This window comes from Equus caballus, chromosome X, assembly GCF_041296265.1.
Source record: "Equus caballus isolate H_3958 breed thoroughbred chromosome X, TB-T2T, whole genome shotgun sequence".
Taxonomy (NCBI): domain Eukaryota; kingdom Metazoa; phylum Chordata; class Mammalia; order Perissodactyla; family Equidae; genus Equus; species Equus caballus.
Genome location: NC_091715.1, coordinates 95,261,666 through 95,279,336, shown reverse-complemented (window position 1 = coordinate 95,279,336; position 17,671 = coordinate 95,261,666). Strand labels below are relative to the sequence as shown.

Genomic DNA, 17,671 nt, shown 5'->3' with positions numbered 1-17,671 from the left:
ATTAGAGACCCAAACTATAGCATGTAATTAATTGTGCACATTTCCCTAAAACCCCAAACATTAATCTTCGCTCATATTGTGTATGAAAAGTCACATAGCTAAGTTTGGTTTCAATTTCTTTTTTTTTGTTTTTTTGTTTTTTTTTTTTTGAGGAAGATTAGCCCTGAGCTAACATCCACTGCCAATCCTCCTCTTTTTGCTGAGGAAGACTGGCCCTGAGCTAACATCTGTGCCCATCTTCCTCCACTTTTTTATATGTGGGAAGCCTGCCACAGCATGGCTTGCCAAGCAGTGCCATGTCCGCACCAGGGATCCGAACCAGTGAACCCCAGGCCACCTAAGCAGAACGTGCAAACTTAACTACTGTGCCACCTGGCCAGCCCCCGGTTTCCATTTCCTTTACTAGGCTGTAGTAATGCAAAGTAATGTACTAGCATTAGATCATGCTCCTTCTGTTGCAATATTGTTCTTTTAATGTAAAACTTGCTCCAATTCTCATTTCCCATCTGAATCTCCCTGGTTTGTTATTCCCATGATACTCTCTAAAGCAACAGAAACAGATAATATGCTTCCTGATAACCTCAAAGTCTATATAGGACATTGACTTCAGGGACAGCACGTTGTTGGTGGATTAAAAGTAAGTCTCCTTTTTTCAGTTAATTTTCAAGGATATGAGTTTTTCCTGTATTGTAGGAATTACTTGCACAGGCTCTTGAGACTTGAGAAGTCCTTTAGGAAAATTTGTGTTTGTGGATGTGTATATATAAACACATCTTTCTCTGCCCTGCCATATATCTGTTCGCATAGGATACACACAAATATGGTTTTTCCCTCCATCTACTTCATTTGTTATTTCCAAGGTGACTCACAGGCAGAAGGAGTATTTCAGCTTCAATAAATTCCTTTTTTGTTACAGCATTTCCCCCTCTTCTATCCCAGCACATTTTGTGGGGGGAAGGTGTTCTCTAAAGACGTTAGCTGTTGGTAGTTGTTGCCTTCAGAGACTTCTGAGTCCCTGTTCAGGGATTTTAATTCACTCTGTCTCAAGCTTCTAAAACCAGCCTCTCCTGACATTTTTGTGTGTGTTCTATAGTTCACTGAAGAAACCTCATCTAATCCAATTTCTGCTGCAGCCTTCAGGTTTGGCTTTTAGACACACATACAGGCACACCTACGCACACAGGCACGCGCACAAATAGAGGTACTCTTTGAAAAGAAATCACTGGCAAAAAAAAAAAAATTCTTAGCTTTGGGTCCAGCCTCGCATTAAAACAGATTGGTGTGGCCCGAGAGTCACCTCTTTATAACCAGATGAGGATACCAGTCAGGAGTAGCATAAGCTGGTATAGTTGGTGATGCCATTAAGCTAGAAGTTTTTAACATCACTATTTTAAGATATAGCCGGAAGTAAAGATAACTCAATCAAGGGCTAACATATCAGAATTAGGAATGTTTCCTAGATGAAATATCGGGAAATGAGGAGTTCAGTTTGCTGCCTGCCTCCAACTTTTCACAAACTTACTCTTCTATTTTTCATTTATATTTTGGCAATATTGGAAGATAATACTTGGCAAAGCTTAAAGATGAAGCTTCTTATCCCAAGATAAAAGGATTATTTTCTTTAAGCCTAATTTTGGCTTTATGTCCCTTTTTTTTTTTTGTACCAACACCACACAATTTTCTATAGTATATTTCCGGTCAGTGGAGCATTCAGGGCCAAATATCAAAAGTGTTGTATCATCTTTTTTCTTGGAGCCTAGTTCTTTTTCTTAAAAAATGGAGTGTCATGGCAGTTCCATGATTTGAAAATGTATTCTTTATATAGCTTTCCAAGTAGAGCCTTTTGTTTTCCAATTTATGTTTACTCTTGTTACCACTACTTTCTCACCTCATGTCCTAACCACTTTATGTTTAATCTGGATGTTTCTGAACTTTATTCTTATCTTTACTTGAATGCTTTTTTCTTAGAAGACCATGAAAGTGTTAGCCTGACCTACTTTGCACATGACGTTATGCGAAGAGAGGCGGCGTCATACGGTAAAAAGCGTACAGGCCCCAGGGAATTTCCAAGAGTTGCATTCACAGCCTGAGTCTACCACTGAGCAGCTGTGGTTTTATACACAAATAACTATGGCTTCCTTATTTATATGATATAAACAATTAGCAATTTCTTCAAATGGTCCTTGTGAGGGTAAACTGAGTAAGATAGCACGTGTAAACATCTAGGTCAGGTCTGGCAAATAAGCTGAACTTGAAATATAGTAGCTACTGTTATTTTTACTATTACTGTTGGTTTTTTTGAGTTTTAGATTGTGAGACCCAGGAGAACTAATCAGTCTGCTCTACTGCTTGATATAAGGAGTTGCAAAAAGATTTCAGTGTTGTCCCTGATTGTCTCTAAGGGCTAGGAAAATTACTCAAATCTTTCTTTCTCTGCTTGGCAGAAATAAATCATGTACCCAGGGAGTAATGATGGCTATTAGCTGATTAGTTTTCTCCGAAGACATTGACTTTACCGTAAAATATAAATACTACGTGGTGGTTGTTATTTATTTTTTCAAATGAAATCTTTATTAGGGTTTTAATGGACGAGTTAGAAGTCCCGTGTGTCCATGTGACTGTATAAATGGAATTACAAAAGCGAATTTCAGCAGAAACATTTGGGGACAGCTACTGTGTGTCTTTTCCTTTTAAGTGATACCGTCTTATGGTTTTATTTTTTAGGAGCGTTTTTAGCAGTTCTGTGACAACCCTTCCCCCAACCAAATCAGGGCGTATCAAGGAACAGTGGGGGCTGTTAAAAATGGTATTCTGGAACATCATTCTGATTTCCCTTAGGGAACCATTTTGACATTTTATCAGACTGTGTCTTGTAGTCTACAGAGCTTTTACTTATATTTAAGACTTAAAATCCATAAAAATCAATTGTATTTTTTGTTGTATTTGCATTTATATAGATCCTTTAATATATTTTATATGATAGCTCTTTTACAGACCAATGAATTATATAGTTTTACAGCAAGGACTATAGCTAGCAAAATTGACAGCTATTATTTACAGAAGTCCCCCTTTTACACACTTCTGTCTGTGAGAAGGAATGTTGAAGATTATGGAAAAGTATAAATGGAGGGGAATTAATTAACGTCTATCAGTTACTGTCTTTCAATGTCAACAGTAATTGTGAAACATATTATACTGAATAAATGGATATTTAAGGATTTTTATCAGCTCGGGCAGCCAACTACCTTCGTCTCAAGCACCACCACGGCAGAGCTCATTTCCATAGCATGAACATGGGCTTTTGGCCAGGACATATTTCCAGAGGTGGTAAACATTTATCCACAACTTGTCCTCAGATTCTTGGCTGTAGAAGGGATGCTTGAAAGCTGTGTATCACTAAAAAGGACTTTCGCAGTCATGAACGTAAATTAAAGAATAGTGTCTGCACTTCAGGGCTTAGTTCCACAGCAGACAATGGGAAGATGTCCCATGCATTTGTAAGAATACAGATTGTGGAATTAGCAAGTGAGAAATCTAATGGATTGGGGGGAAAGAAAAACAAAGCGAGACAATTTATAGAAAATTTAATTTATTCCATAAATTAGGAGTTCTTGTATTTTCTAAATTCAATTCCATTCAAAGTCCATCTTTTTAAAAAATATGACATGCCTTACAATACTAATGTATCGTAGTGTATTAACTAGCAGGAACTCTGCTGGTCTCCACAGTGGGGGGTCTCCTCTGCTTCTTTGAAAAGAGATGTTTGATCTTCTTTCATATATCTTAAATTCAATAAAAATATGTTTCGGGGACTACTATAAAAGTTTTTAACTGATGCTGTCTTATACAGTTGAGGATGTTGGCAGTATATATGAAGTAAAAACTGACTGGTTCATGTGTGTATATTAACCCTTTCCAAATGGTCAGAAGACCCTAGAGCTGAATGAGCTCTTCATATAACGCTTATCACAGAATTCAGAATCTGAACCTTAAAAGGTTCCTGCCATAGACTGAATGTGTGCCCCCCAAACTCAACTGTTGAACCATGCTCCCCAGTGTGATGGAATTTGGAGAGGAGGCCTTTGGGAGGTGATTAGGTCGTGAGGGCAGAGCCCTCAGGAGTGGGATTGGTGCCCTTACAAAGGAGACCTCAGAGAGATCCCTGCCCTCTTCTGCCATGGGAGGACAGCAAAAAGATAGCGGGCTATGAACCAGGAAGCCAATGCCAGACAGCGAATGCACTGGCAGCTTGATCTTGATCTTCCATTTTCTTATCTCTATGGTTCTCATATCTGGATCATCATTAGAGTCCACCTGAGGAGCTTTACAGAATAGATTCCTGGTCCGAAACCAGAGCTACTGAATCAAATTTTCCACGAGTAGTGGAGTACGCACATTTTTTTTTCACTGCCTTCTAGGGGATTCTTATGATGAGCCAGGTTTGAGAACCATGGATTTAGACCAAAGCAGCCAAATTTGGTGGAGTTTTATCTCTAAGTATATTCAGAAATGAAGATTCCACTAGGTCCATAGATAATGTATATTTGCAATTATTTACACTGTCATGACATAATTTTAAAGGTCTTTTTTCTGCAAAACAAAACTATAGGCTCCAGCTTAACTTACCTTACAAACTGCCATCCAGCCTTGCTCTCCTTTTTTTATCAGCTATTCAAAATGTTAAAGGGTTATATTTAATTATCCCTCAGGCACTTTTTCTCTATCATAACCCAGCCCCCTACAGGATCTTTTCTCCTAGGTCCTATTTTCTAACTCTTTACTGGCTTTTGCTCTTCTTCTCAGGAATCTAGTTTCTCCAGATATGGGGATGTAGATACCAATAGCATGTAAACTCAGAAATAGAAAGTTGACTAATCAGTAGTCTTACTAGAATATCTATTTCTAATGTCAGGAAATTAAACTTGGCTGTTTCAGTTTCGATCTGCCATTAGGGCATATAATTATTACCATATAAGCATTTCCATGGTCAATCCAGACCATATGAAAATATAAATGAAAATATGACCCAGCCATTATCTTTTTAAGAGTAACAAACCCTTTTGAACCTGGACTTTCACATCTTATTTTTTCTTAGATAGCATCTAAACACATGCATATACATAAACACATGTGTAGGGGAGGAAGTCATATCCTCTATCCTCTGGGTCCTTCTGGCTAGGTTATGAATTAAATTACCATGAGACAGAATCACAGGAGAATATCAAACAAAGCTTTATAACATGTATACATGAGAGAGACTCAGGAAAACTGGGTAACTCACCAGAATGGCAGAGGATCTCATCTTAAATACCATCTTTAGTTAAAGACAAAGGAGGATGTTGGGGGTAGTGGTTTGGGACTACAAGGGGGTGGAAGGCAATTTACATGGAGAGGGAAATGTAAATGGGCCAGCTGTAGACAGCGTGACCTGACAGACCCGTTTTATATTACACTACAGTTATCTTATGATGTTAGCTCCTTCCTGAAACAGGCCCTTTTATTTTAAATTCTTTTAGGCAGTCGGGTGAGAGGTCAAAGTTTCTTTCAGAGTCTTTTGTTCTTAAAAATAAGCAAGCCAAAGAGACGCATTTTGCGGTGGCCAATTCTGATCCCCCACACATGTATAGCTGTCTCAGGGTTAATTGGACCACTGTGATCAGAAATAGCTGATTTGACACAACTCTGACAACATTGTTTAACCTAATTTCTAACAACTAAAATATGATCAAAATAAGATCTTTGGACTTAATCATGAGCTCCCCCACAAAGAAAACTAATGAATATAAGCTAATTGGCTGAACTTATCTAATATGCTGAAATCTGAACCAAACTCTACTGAATTTTTTTATCCTAAATCAACAGATGAACCAGCTGGAACTGAAAAAAATAAACGTATATAGTTTCTAAAACTGAAATGTCAATACGGAGCAAAACTGAAATATCAAAACATCTGCTATACTGATTCGGAATTGGCTGAAACTTTATTTGGTTTAATTCCTTAGTTCAAACAGCCAAATGTGGATATAGCTATATTTTGTCTGACTCAATAGACAAGTTAATTCTCAGGGGGAGCAGGAACAGAAGCTCTTAATAAAAAATCACCAAGCTTCATCTAGTTAACTCTGGTAAACTAAAGCTGATTTCTCCTAAATATTTTCTGGTGGATGAATCTGCACGTTTGTCCTTTGTCCTGAGTACATGCAGGTACACATCCTCATGATTTCTTTTCTTTTTTTTTTTTTTTAAAGATTGGCACCTGAGCTAACAACTGTTGCCAATCTTCCTTTTTTTCTGCTTTTTCTCCTCTAATACCCCCAGTACATAGTTGTATATTTTAGTTGTGGGTCCTTCTAGTTGCGGCATGTGGGACGCTGCCTCAACGTGGCCTGATGAGCGGTGCCATGTCCGCTCCTGGGATCCGAACCAGCGAAACCCTGGGCTGCCAAGTGGAGCGCATGAACTTAACCACTCAGCTACAGGGCCGGCCCCGACATCCTCGTGATTTCTACTGCATTGACTGTTGCGTAGCACAATTTAGTTTTATGAATTTTCTTGTTAGTCTACCTGGGGATTCTTTTTCTTCATGGCAACATAGCATACCTGTTTTCTAATAAGAAAACATTATGTGGAACAATATTTAAATTAACTCGCTTGATTGATCCCCTGATATTTTCAAACTGAAGTTCCATATTATATAATTTCATCCCAAAGGGCAATAAGTGTCAAAATCTCCAGTGCAAGCCTCTTTTGGAGTGTGTGTGTGTGTGTGTGTGTGTGTATAACAGCTGATTTCTGTACAGTCATTTTAACTTTTCAGGGCAGTTTCTCATCTATTATTCCATTTAAACTCCATATTTTTAAGAGTATTTACATATCATATATTTAAAATTTCTCCACCATCAAAGCGATACAACTTACTCAGATATTTAAATAACAAATATTTCCTACTAAAAATGAAAAGAAATACCTCATTTTTTTTTATGTTGCCTTCTCTTGTTTCTTTCCCTTATTCACAGTGGCATATATACTTATCAGTTTGGCTCCTGTGTCATCATTCAATATTTGATTTTAAGTTCCTACTGAGTGCAAGAGCCCTTGGTAGATGCTAAGGAGAGTACTAAAAAGACTGAAATATTTTTGGCCTCAGGATATTTGCATTCTAATAAGGAGAGTAGATACATACTGTTCTAAGTAAAATTGACTTCCTCCTTATATTTTAAATTTACTCCCACCAGAATCTTGGTTTTGTGTCTGTCTTTCCTTCTTGACCAGGAATTACCTGAAGGCAGAGATTGAGTCTCATTGATTTTCGAATCCTAGCATGGAGCTCAGTGTTGGGCATGTATTAGAAGTTTGCTGTTTCATGTCACTCCGTTTTAAATCCTTTAATTTCTCCTTATTGCGTTAAAGATAGAATTCAACCCTTCAGCATGTAATGTAGGCCCCTTTATGATTTAGGTTTGTGCTGTCCTATATGATACCCGCTAGCTACGTGTATTGAGCACTTGAAATGTATCTAGTCTGAACGGAGATGTGCTGTAAAATACACACTAGATTTCGATGACTTAGTATGAAGCAATGATGTAAAAGGTCTCATTAGTAATTATCTTGATTACATATTGCAATGACATTTTTGTTATGTTAAATACTGTTTATTATTAAAATGGATTTCATGGGGCCGGCCTGGTGGCACAGCAGTTAAATTCATGTGCTCTGCTTTGGCGGCCGGGGGTTCACCGATTTGGATCCTGGCCACGGACCTATGCACCACTTATCAAGCGATGCTGTGGCAGGCATCCCACATATAAAATAGAGAACGATGGGCACAAGATGTTAGCTCAGGGCCAATCTTCCTCAGCAAAAAAAAAAAGAGAGAGAGAAAGAAAAAAAAGAGGAGGATTGGCAGCAGATGTTAGCTAAGGGCTAATCTTCCTTGGAAAAAAAGAAAGAAAAATGAATTTCATCTTTTTTTGCTTTTAAAAAATATGGTGACTAGAAAATTTAAAATTACATATGTGGCTTGTATTTATGACACATTATATTTTTGTTAACAGAGGTTCTCAAGCCCCCTGCCCACCTCCTTTCCCTTATTTTCCACATATAGTTTGTTTCCACATTTCGAAGGTTTCTTTGTTCTCTTCCAAAATTGCGTGCTAAATTCCTGTTTCAATACTTTTGTGTATCTGATTGGCATGCTCTCTCTTCTTAGCACAGTCAGTTGGCAAAGGCCTATCCACTGAAGTCAACCTTGCACCACTCCCTCCCAAGTTCTGTTTTAGATGCCCTGCGTCTGTAATACCACATCATCCTTCCTCAGGCTTTATCTAGGACTTATCACACTGTATTATATTTCCTGGGTTATTTCTGCCTCTTTTAAGACTGGGACTGATTCTCTCTGATTCTCTTGCACTCAACATATTTTCTGGCTTAGACTAACTCAATGTTTGTTGAATGAATGCCAGAAGGCCCTGCTGAATAGAAAATCTGAAGAGAAACTTTGAAGTCTCTTTCTCTGACAAAGATAGCTCTAACCAAAACACACCACCCTAGGCCCCCCCCCCAAAAAAAGTCCATAACTGACCCCAAATTCCCCCATTCCCCTCACCAAAAAAGACAAAAACACTAACCCCGAATAGAAGACCCTACAGAGTTTCATATAAAACTAGTAACCATTTATTTTTGAGAAAACATAAACTTCCATAAAGCAACAGTCTCAAATCCTTGTGTTATCTTGTCATCGCTCCAATGTCAAAAGGTCATGAAAAAAAACTGGCTCTTTTCAACAGCTGGAAACAGCCGAGGAAGAAATAGTGATAGCGTCTTACAAAACTCATCTGTGATTTCTTAGCAGTAACGTAACTTCCTTTGAGGACGCGGTCGTCCTGCGGTGGAGGATTCATCCTTCGTCTTCAGAACGGCTGATAGATCCCCTGGTAACCAGGACCAAAGGGAGCTGCCTCGTTTATTTGCACAGTGTAATTAGTGAATGTAGTCCCGAATGCGTGAGTCCCGTAGTTGTAACCAAGCAAATACTCTCCACCGTAGCTATTAAAAATTGGCTGGTTAGTGTAGGCATGCTGGAAATTGCCGTAGATTTGATCAGGAAAATTAAACCCTTGGTTGCAGGCTAAGAAGGGAGCAGGAACCAGCACAGTAGAAGGGCTTTGGCCGCCTCCAAAGGCCCCGCCAACATTTTGGTTTGCTCCGCAAGCGCTTGGGTCTGCCCGGACGCCTCTTCCATCCCGGGAGCTGCTCAGCCTGGCAAACGGAGCATCTCTTCCTCCCAGCTGTCGCAGCCTCTTATATTCCTTTGGGAATGCGATTTTAACTTCACACCGCCTGGAGCCAATTCGATGGTACCTGGTTTCTAACAGCTTCCTCACTGCCTTTTCATCAGCATACGTGATAAAACAGAAAGCTCGTCTTTCATTTGTTTTGGAATTCACTGGAAGCTTGATATCCTGAATCACTCCGAACGTCCCAAAGTACTGTCTGATTTTTTCTTCAGACAGACGAGGGTTCAGCCCTCCCACAAAAACCTTTTTGGGAGGGAATCTCGATACTACGGCTTTAGCCCTTCTAAGCTGGATCGTCTTGCCATCCAGTTTGTGCTCTTTGACTTGGAGCACCTTTTCAACAGTGGCACTATCTTTGAAAAGCACAAATCCAAACCCCCTGGATAGGCCAGTGCCTGGGTGGATTTTAATAATGAAATCTACGACCTCGCCAAACTGGCTGAGGTAGTCAAGAAGGCCTTGCTTACTGACATTCCCGGAGAGGCCCCCGATGAACATTTTACTGCCATCCTGCTGATTCCTGGTGGCCTCGATTCGGAACCCCTCCAGGTATTGGTCCATTTGGTTGAGTTTGCTCATAGCAAAGCTGATGACGTCCACTGAAGAAAGGCGGGCGGCTGGCTGGCGACGCGGCGACGATGTCGAAAGTGTGGCTTGAGGCTCAACTGACAGAGAGGGGCAATATGGGAATTGGCGGGGGGAGATGACGAAACAGAAACGTGGTGACGTGGCGCCACGGGATTGGGCTGAAGTTTGAAATGGGCAGTAAAGACTTCCTGGTTTGACCATGGCAGTTATTTGCCCCCTAGAGGTTGACTTGCTTCTGAGCGTGTTGTCTTCTGCCCTTAAGGCAATAGCCCTCAAAAGGAAAGTGCCGCGAGCAACAGCAACTCCTAGGCTTGTTCTCTTCAAGTCTCCTTCAAGTTTTGTTCAACTCATTTGTTCTCTCAAGGTGGAGCCTGCTGTCTAAAAGGCCACTTGTTTGTTGCATCCTTTAGGTCGTTTTCATATTCCGTTGAAGTATTTGGGGGCAGGGATGGGAAAGGAGGTGAGGAGGGTAGGGACAGCACAATGCCTGTGGGTTTGTATATTATGCTGAAGGGGTCTCAACATTTTTTTTTAAATAGCAGCTTTATTGAGATATAATTTACACACCATACAGTTCACCCTTCTAACATTTTTAGTCTATTTGCAGAGTTGTGGAATCATTGCCACCATCTAACTTTAAAAAACCTTTGCCTCCCTAAAAGAAATTCCGTACCCTGTTGATGAGTCCCTCCTCAATGCTCCCAGATCATATAATCTCTGGCCTTTTGTGTCTGGCTTCTTTCACTTAGCCCAGTGTTTTCAAGGATCGTCCATGTTGTGGCATGTTTCAGTGTTTCATTCTGTTTTATGGTTGAATGATATTCCATTGTATGGATATACCACACTGTGTTTATCAATTTCTCTAAAATAACATTTGAAAGTATTGATGTTGTTGCATTATTCCATATCTGTGCCATCGTTAAAATAAAGTATAAGGGATTTTTCTGGCAGTCGTTTGCATTTCTCATTTCTCCTGTGGTCAATCAGTGCAGATAGGATTCATCACAATTGTCCAGACTATTGAGATGGTATTTAATATTAGCTTAATCTCTCCTTGCATCTGAGGACCAAAGCTCAAACTTGGAATGCTTACTTTGGCTACTTCCATCCTTGGTCATTATCTATCCCCTATAATCAAGAAATTTGTGTTTGTCTCCCTCCTTCAAATATTAGCTTTTTTGAGGGAAGGGTTTTTAAATTCCTCCACAGCACCTCCCCACAGGCTCTGCACGTAATTGTACTCAATGAATTTCTGCAATTACTCATTTTAAAACAACAGTCCTACTGTTAACAATAATGCCTGCTTATTTCTCTCTGCAAACATGTACTTGCCATCATTTGGAGATGAGAGAAGGGGAACTGTATTTTCCAAATGCCCTCAGTGAGATTAAACCAGAGAGAAAATGAATTATTTCACAACAGAAGTAAAACTAAAACTTTAGGGAAACAAATCCCTGGCTCACACTTTATAAACCAGTCGAAGCCCCATCTGCTCCCACATTTTAGCCGCTATTCCACATCCCCGTGCCTTTGTTCATCGTCAACATTCTTCCTCAAATGCCTTTGTTTCCTCCTCGGCCAACCACCCCATCCCCCTTTCATCTGCCTAGCCCTTCTAGCCTCTCTAAGAGCCTCCCTCTGTGAACGTACTACACCCTTTTCATGCATTTTCATCAAGGTGCTTGTATGTGCTGTCTGTCGGCGAGCTTCTCATGGACAGGCACGATACCATACTCAAAGGTCTCAACCCATAGCATAATATATTACCTGGCACATTCAAAAAAAACAACTCCCTACATGCTTGTTGAAGTAAACGACGCAGTGGAGTTCTGAGAGCCACGTTTTCGAAAATCCTTGCTCTAACTGGCCTCTGGGAAGGTGCAGCAGTTGCAGATGACTTCCTGCGGGCTGGTGGGTCACAGCTTTGGAGAGCTCACCTACCTTTCCTATGGAAGAGGCTGCAAGTTTGAAATGTTCTTATTCCTGGATCACTTATAAACCAACTGAAATAACCGGAGTAGCCAGAGCTCCCTTCAGCTCCTGCTTTCACTAGAATGAAAATCTTAGGGGAATTATACCCTCTGTGTTTCTAAACTAATGAGGCACCTCGAAGTCTAGTTATTTACCTGTGGCAATTCTTTTGATTAGGCCATGGCTGACGTCATAGCCTTGACCCCTCTGTGGGCTGGTTAGCTTTATTCAATTACATGGCTACAGGCTGCACCCATTACTCCAGTCCTTGGCCTTGCAAATGCAGGCTCCTGGTCACAGGGTCCTACTGGGTCTGAGCACATCAATGAATCAGTGAAAAGACTATCCTCACTTCTGGATACACAATTCAAAGCATTTAACCTCCTGATCTTGGGTCACTGGTGTCATCTTGGTACATGAAAGACAGCACATTATTACTGTAATTACTTTTGAGGCAGTAAAAAGGAACATTTTTAAAATGATTGTGTCTGCTCCTGGTCCCCTACTGAAAATAATTATGCTCACTGAGGAGGTGCTCTCCTCCCACACACATGCTCCATGATCTTTAGCTGTCTAAAATGTTTTGAAATAATTCCTTTCCGCTATAATGTCTGAAGAAATTAAAATCTGTGCTACTCAGCTTTAGTTTTCCATGGCGAGGTGCCACACAACTTAATATATTTTAGATATTGAAATACTGTCATCAGATTCTTTTTATTTTTGGTGAGGAAGATTGTCCCTGAGCTAACATCTGTTGCCAGTCTTCCTCTTTTTGCTTGAGGAAGGTTGTCACTGAGCTAACGTCTGTGCCAGTCTTCCTCTATTTTGTATGTAGTATGCCTCCACAGCATGCCGTGACGAGTGGTGTGTGGGTCCGTGCCCTGGATCCGAACCTGCGAAGCCCGGGCCACTGAAGCAGAGCGTGCGAACCTAACCCCTATGCCACTAGACCAGCCCCTGTCATCAGATTCTTAATGTTAACTTTCGTTATGGAGCAGGACAGTAACAATAATTCAGACTAGTAATTTATTCTTATTCCATGTTAAATCAAAATGCATATATTGGAGAATTGGAACAACTGGAGATTCCTTTGTTGAGAAATGAACAAATGAATGAATGAATGAATGTTAGGCACCCAGACAGTTACCACAGGAATTTTACAAATGTGGAATGCTTGTGAAAACAAGTACTGTAAATCAAAGAACAAGTGGCACAGAGGCTGGGGTATGAAATAAGGATTTGTTGCTCCTGGAGGTGGGAGGCCCAAATACTGTCATACGTTCAGTCTGTCATAATTTTTGTATTTTAGGGAACATGAGATGCCTGATTTGGGTTTGTTTCACTGTGATCTAGGCCACGCCTGCAGTATTTATCGCTCTTAATTTGATCGTCCCTTAGATGTGGGTATCTCATCCATAATTGTTGGAGAAGGGGGGATAAGATGAAGGATGACATATGCCTTTGGAATTAATCTCCCTCTCTTATCGTGGGACTCAACCTTGGCAGCAGGATGCCGTGGGACCCATAAATCAGAAAGGTAACCTGGATGTATCCTGATTTGATATGCTGGCTTAGACCTGTCTCCGTGGTAATATGTTCTTTAATGCTCTGTTGAACCTGTTCTCTTTAGTGAAATGAAAATACATGTGTTTGACATACTCGGTCTAGTTGGTTGTTTGATAAAATGAGATTTCCCTTACTCTTTTTCCTCTTCATTTTCCACAGAAACTGCCAGTGCCCATTACTTAAATTAAGTTGAGAGTGCTAGCAGATAGTTTGAAAAATGATCGTTTAGGAAATACTGTCCCCCACGAACTTTGAGTGTAAGCAAATAATGATCTAGCTGAATATGGTACATTGGACACAGACTAAAACTTAATTTGACATCAAAAGTTTTTAACAGCTGAATCCAGCTGCTGGACTTCTGCCTAGATGAGAGTCATTTAAAAAGCTCTTTTTGCCATCTGCAAAGAAGGCAAATGTGCCTGGTTGTAGGAAGACAACATAAACTTGGCAGTTTCGAGAAGTGCTTGACGAGACACGTGTAGGTATTAAAACATGCATTTCTCTTGGGAATGCCGCTTAAAATAGGCAATTCAATTATGCTAATCTCAGAGACTAAAGGTTTAAAAAAAGAAGAAGAAGGGTTTGTAGAGAGGAAGGCGTTCTGCTCCTTCACCGTGCACTGAACAAAATGCAGTGTATGGGAACGGGAGGTCGATCGTGATGCCCTCTCTGTCGCCCAGGCATCCTTCGGAGAACTGTATTTGTGTCCTTCGAAGGCTACCTGGTTGCTGGTTTGGGTAGATCTACCACAGAAAGAGTGGGGATCCATTCTTCAAGCACCCATGCATAGCCTGGAGAATATTGGAACAACAGTGTGACATTGTATTTCTCTTTTTCCCTCTTCAACTTCTAAGTAGCCAGTGTCATGTCAAAGAATTGGGGATGCCCTACTGATGAGCAGATAAAAAGACAAATTCCAAAACTGGCTTTTTTTTTTGCATGGTCAGAGTTCCCCACACCTGTTGAGTTGAATTAAAATTCATAAAGTTGCAGCCTATTTTGATGTTTTGCATCGTTTGATTGTTAATTTATTTTTGTGACTTTAACTTTCTTGGTAGAAGGAAACAAGATGTACCTGCCAACTCACTTTTTTCTATATAATAGTCTTCTGGTGGAGAGGCTTTTGTCGGACTTTTTCTTGAATTAATGGAATCTGTATTGCTTATATCTGAATTTGTAAAAGTCATTAAGGTAAGCTTGGTTGCATATGAACCATGCAAATGTAGAGTTTAGATCTTATTGTTGTGCAAACATTGATAGGAACAAATATCGAAATCCACTTGTACACTATACAGAAGTCTGTGCTTATAATGCTCATTGCAGACTTCTAAAGAATGTCTGCTTACTTTATTCATATACTGTTTAATGTGAACTTCTTTCCAGTTATTTTTGCTGGATCAAAGAAACTTCTATATTTAAATATTCATAGACTCTGAATCTTCAGCCTAAGAAATAAAAACACTGAGTACAGGTTTTATTTCTGTAGTGCTTTTTTTCCTGGCTCATAAACAATTTTTCACATATCTCCTCTAGGGAAAAATACGCTGACCAATAATTTCCAGCTGTGATTATTTTATGACTATAATTCCTTATTTTATAACGGAGAACATGCTCAAAAATCAAAATCTATAATCCTTGTGTCCCATGTCTAATCCGCTTCCAGTTACAACCCACACGCAAAATCAAAGCTGATCACAGAAAGAATGATTGCAGAGTTAGAGATTTACAGAGGTTTGTGCAAAGTACATGGGACATGCAGAAAAAAATCAAGAATACAATCAATACCAGCTGAGGTGGTACCGAGAAAGGTCTGACGGAGATGGACAAAGGAAGGCTAATACTGCTCCAGTGAAACACTGGGGTCAGGTACTAAGACGAGAGAGGTTTAGGGTCCACATAGAGCCAGAGGAATCAGAGATAAGAAAACAAATACAAACTTAAAATGATGTCTTCTGGACTAAAACAGAAAGACGAAGATGAACACTGTGTCTGCAGATCAGAGATATAATATGGTGAATCAGTAGTCAGTTATAAATTAATTTTAAGATTTTCACTGTTTCCTTTGGCAATGATTTGCTTCTGTCGGGAAGTATTATCTGCATTAAGTGATACTGGGGAAACAAACCAAAACCAAGGATTTCTGCCCATCCAATTGCTTTTTGCTTTTTCCGTTGACTTGTTCATGCAAATAGCAGGCTTTAGAATTCTGCACACTATAGTTCCCAGTACTTTTATGAATGTGGGGAGCAATAATCCTTACCTGGCAGTTCATTTTTTTTTCTATCTGCCAATATCCAGTTCATTCTTTCACTAATATGGACTCTCAGCTTGCAGTCCACTACACAGGTTTGTTTTGTTTTGTTTTTTCCATCTCTGGTAATCAGGGCTTCATTCTTTTCCCTGACAATATCCAAATTATCTGTGCCTTCTCTCTGTAGATATTGCTTCCTAATAGATTGTCTATTCCAGCCTTAATATCTCTTCCTAGGCTTGGCAAAGACTGAGCTTAAGGAAGAGTGTAGTGCTTGTATAAATTCAGTGTTTTCAAGCATTCAGCCAACATGTGATGAGCATCAGACAGAGAAGGAGGGTAAGGTTATCTCAGGCAGAGAAAACAGTATGCACAAAAGCAAAGATTTGTTCTAAGAGCAACAATGGGGTAGCTAGGGTATCATTTACATGGAAACATGATAGGAGATGAGGTTGGAAATTTGTGCCCTTTTTGGGTAAGGTATGCAACAAATATTTTTGAACTCTCTTATATGTAGGATTTGTGGATACAGCGATGAATAGAATATTTTTGTGAACTAACAGTAGGATGGTGAGAGACTTGTAAACACAAGTTCCATTGTAATGTAAGTACAGTCATAGAGGTAAACAGGGGTTGTTCTGGGAGTGGAAGAAGGGGGCACCATTCATAGCCCGGGAGGCAGGAAAGTGTAAGATGTCGCAAAGAAAGAGAATAGTGTGGGAAGCCAAGGGAGGCCAGCACTAAGCCCTGAGATGCTCCAGCGTTTAGGGGAGCAGGTTTCTTTTCCATCTATGGAGTTGATGGCAATTTAAAGTTGAAACCTATTATTTGGTCTTTACAACGCTTTAGAAAGTGCTCCCTCTTTGAAGATTCAGAGAATGATAACACTACAGTGTCACCATGTTTAGTTGATTTCTCCTATAGGGTATGATGTATTTGCATGATAACCTTTGTGTATCTTTGTGACCACATGTGAGGCAAAAATGTATGGGACCATTTGAATTACCAGTCATTTATTTAAATATAGGACGCCAAAAGCAGAAGTAATAAAAGAAAAATTTGATATATTAGACTTCGTCAAAATTAAAATTTTTGCATTTCAAAGGACACCACTGAGAAAATGAAAAGAAAAGCAACAAACTGAGAGAAAATATTTTCAAATCATATAACATCCAACAATGGCCTTGCATTCAGAATATATAAGGAATAGTTACAGTTCAATTATAAGAAAATAACCCAATTAAAAAATGGGGGAAAAATATGAATATAAATTTCACCAAAAAAGATTTAGAGATGGTCAAAAGCACATGAAAAGATACACATTATTAGTCACTAGGGAAATGCAAATTAAAACCACAATCAGATACTTCTTCACACCTACTCAAATGACTAATAAAAATGCATAGACAATCTTGAGTTGGTGAGGATGTGGAGAGGCAAGAACCTTCATACATTAATGGTGGGAACGTAAGATGGCACGCTGCTTTAGAAAACAGTTTGGATGTTTCTTAAAAAGATAAACATATTTGCAATATGATAGCACATCCACGCTAGGATCTACCCAAGAGAAATGAAAACCTATGTCTTCTACAGGAATGTTTATAGCTGCATTATTCACAATAGCTCAAAAGTGGGAAAAATGGCTATCAACTCGTGAACATCTAAACAAATGTGGTATATCCATATAACGCAATATAAAAGAACAAAGTAATGATACTGCCTACACGAATGAATCTCAAAAACATTATTAAGTGCAAGAAGTCAGGTGTGAAAGATCACATATTATATGATTTCATTCATATGAAATGTCTAGAAGAAGGAACCCTATAGAGACAAAAAATAGAATAGCAGTTGCTTGGGACTCAGGGGGGGAACAGAGAATAACTGCCAATGGGCATGGGGCCGTTCGGGAAGATGAGTGCATCATTTTAGAATTGGATTATATGCTGCCTGCGTAACTCTGTAAACTGACTAAAATCATTAAATTATACATAGAAAA

At 39.5% G+C, this 17,671-nt stretch overlaps 1 long non-coding RNA gene and 1 pseudogene across 5 annotated transcripts in view; one reads left to right on the top strand and one right to left on the bottom strand.

The window, feature by feature from the left end:
* LOC138921947 (uncharacterized) overlaps nucleotides 1-17,671 on the top strand; it is a 716,117-nt gene that overhangs the window by 675,361 nt on the left and 23,085 nt on the right. The window lies entirely within an intron of this gene.
* LOC100058339 (heterogeneous nuclear ribonucleoprotein D-like pseudogene) lies at nucleotides 8,658-9,970 on the bottom strand (annotated as a pseudogene).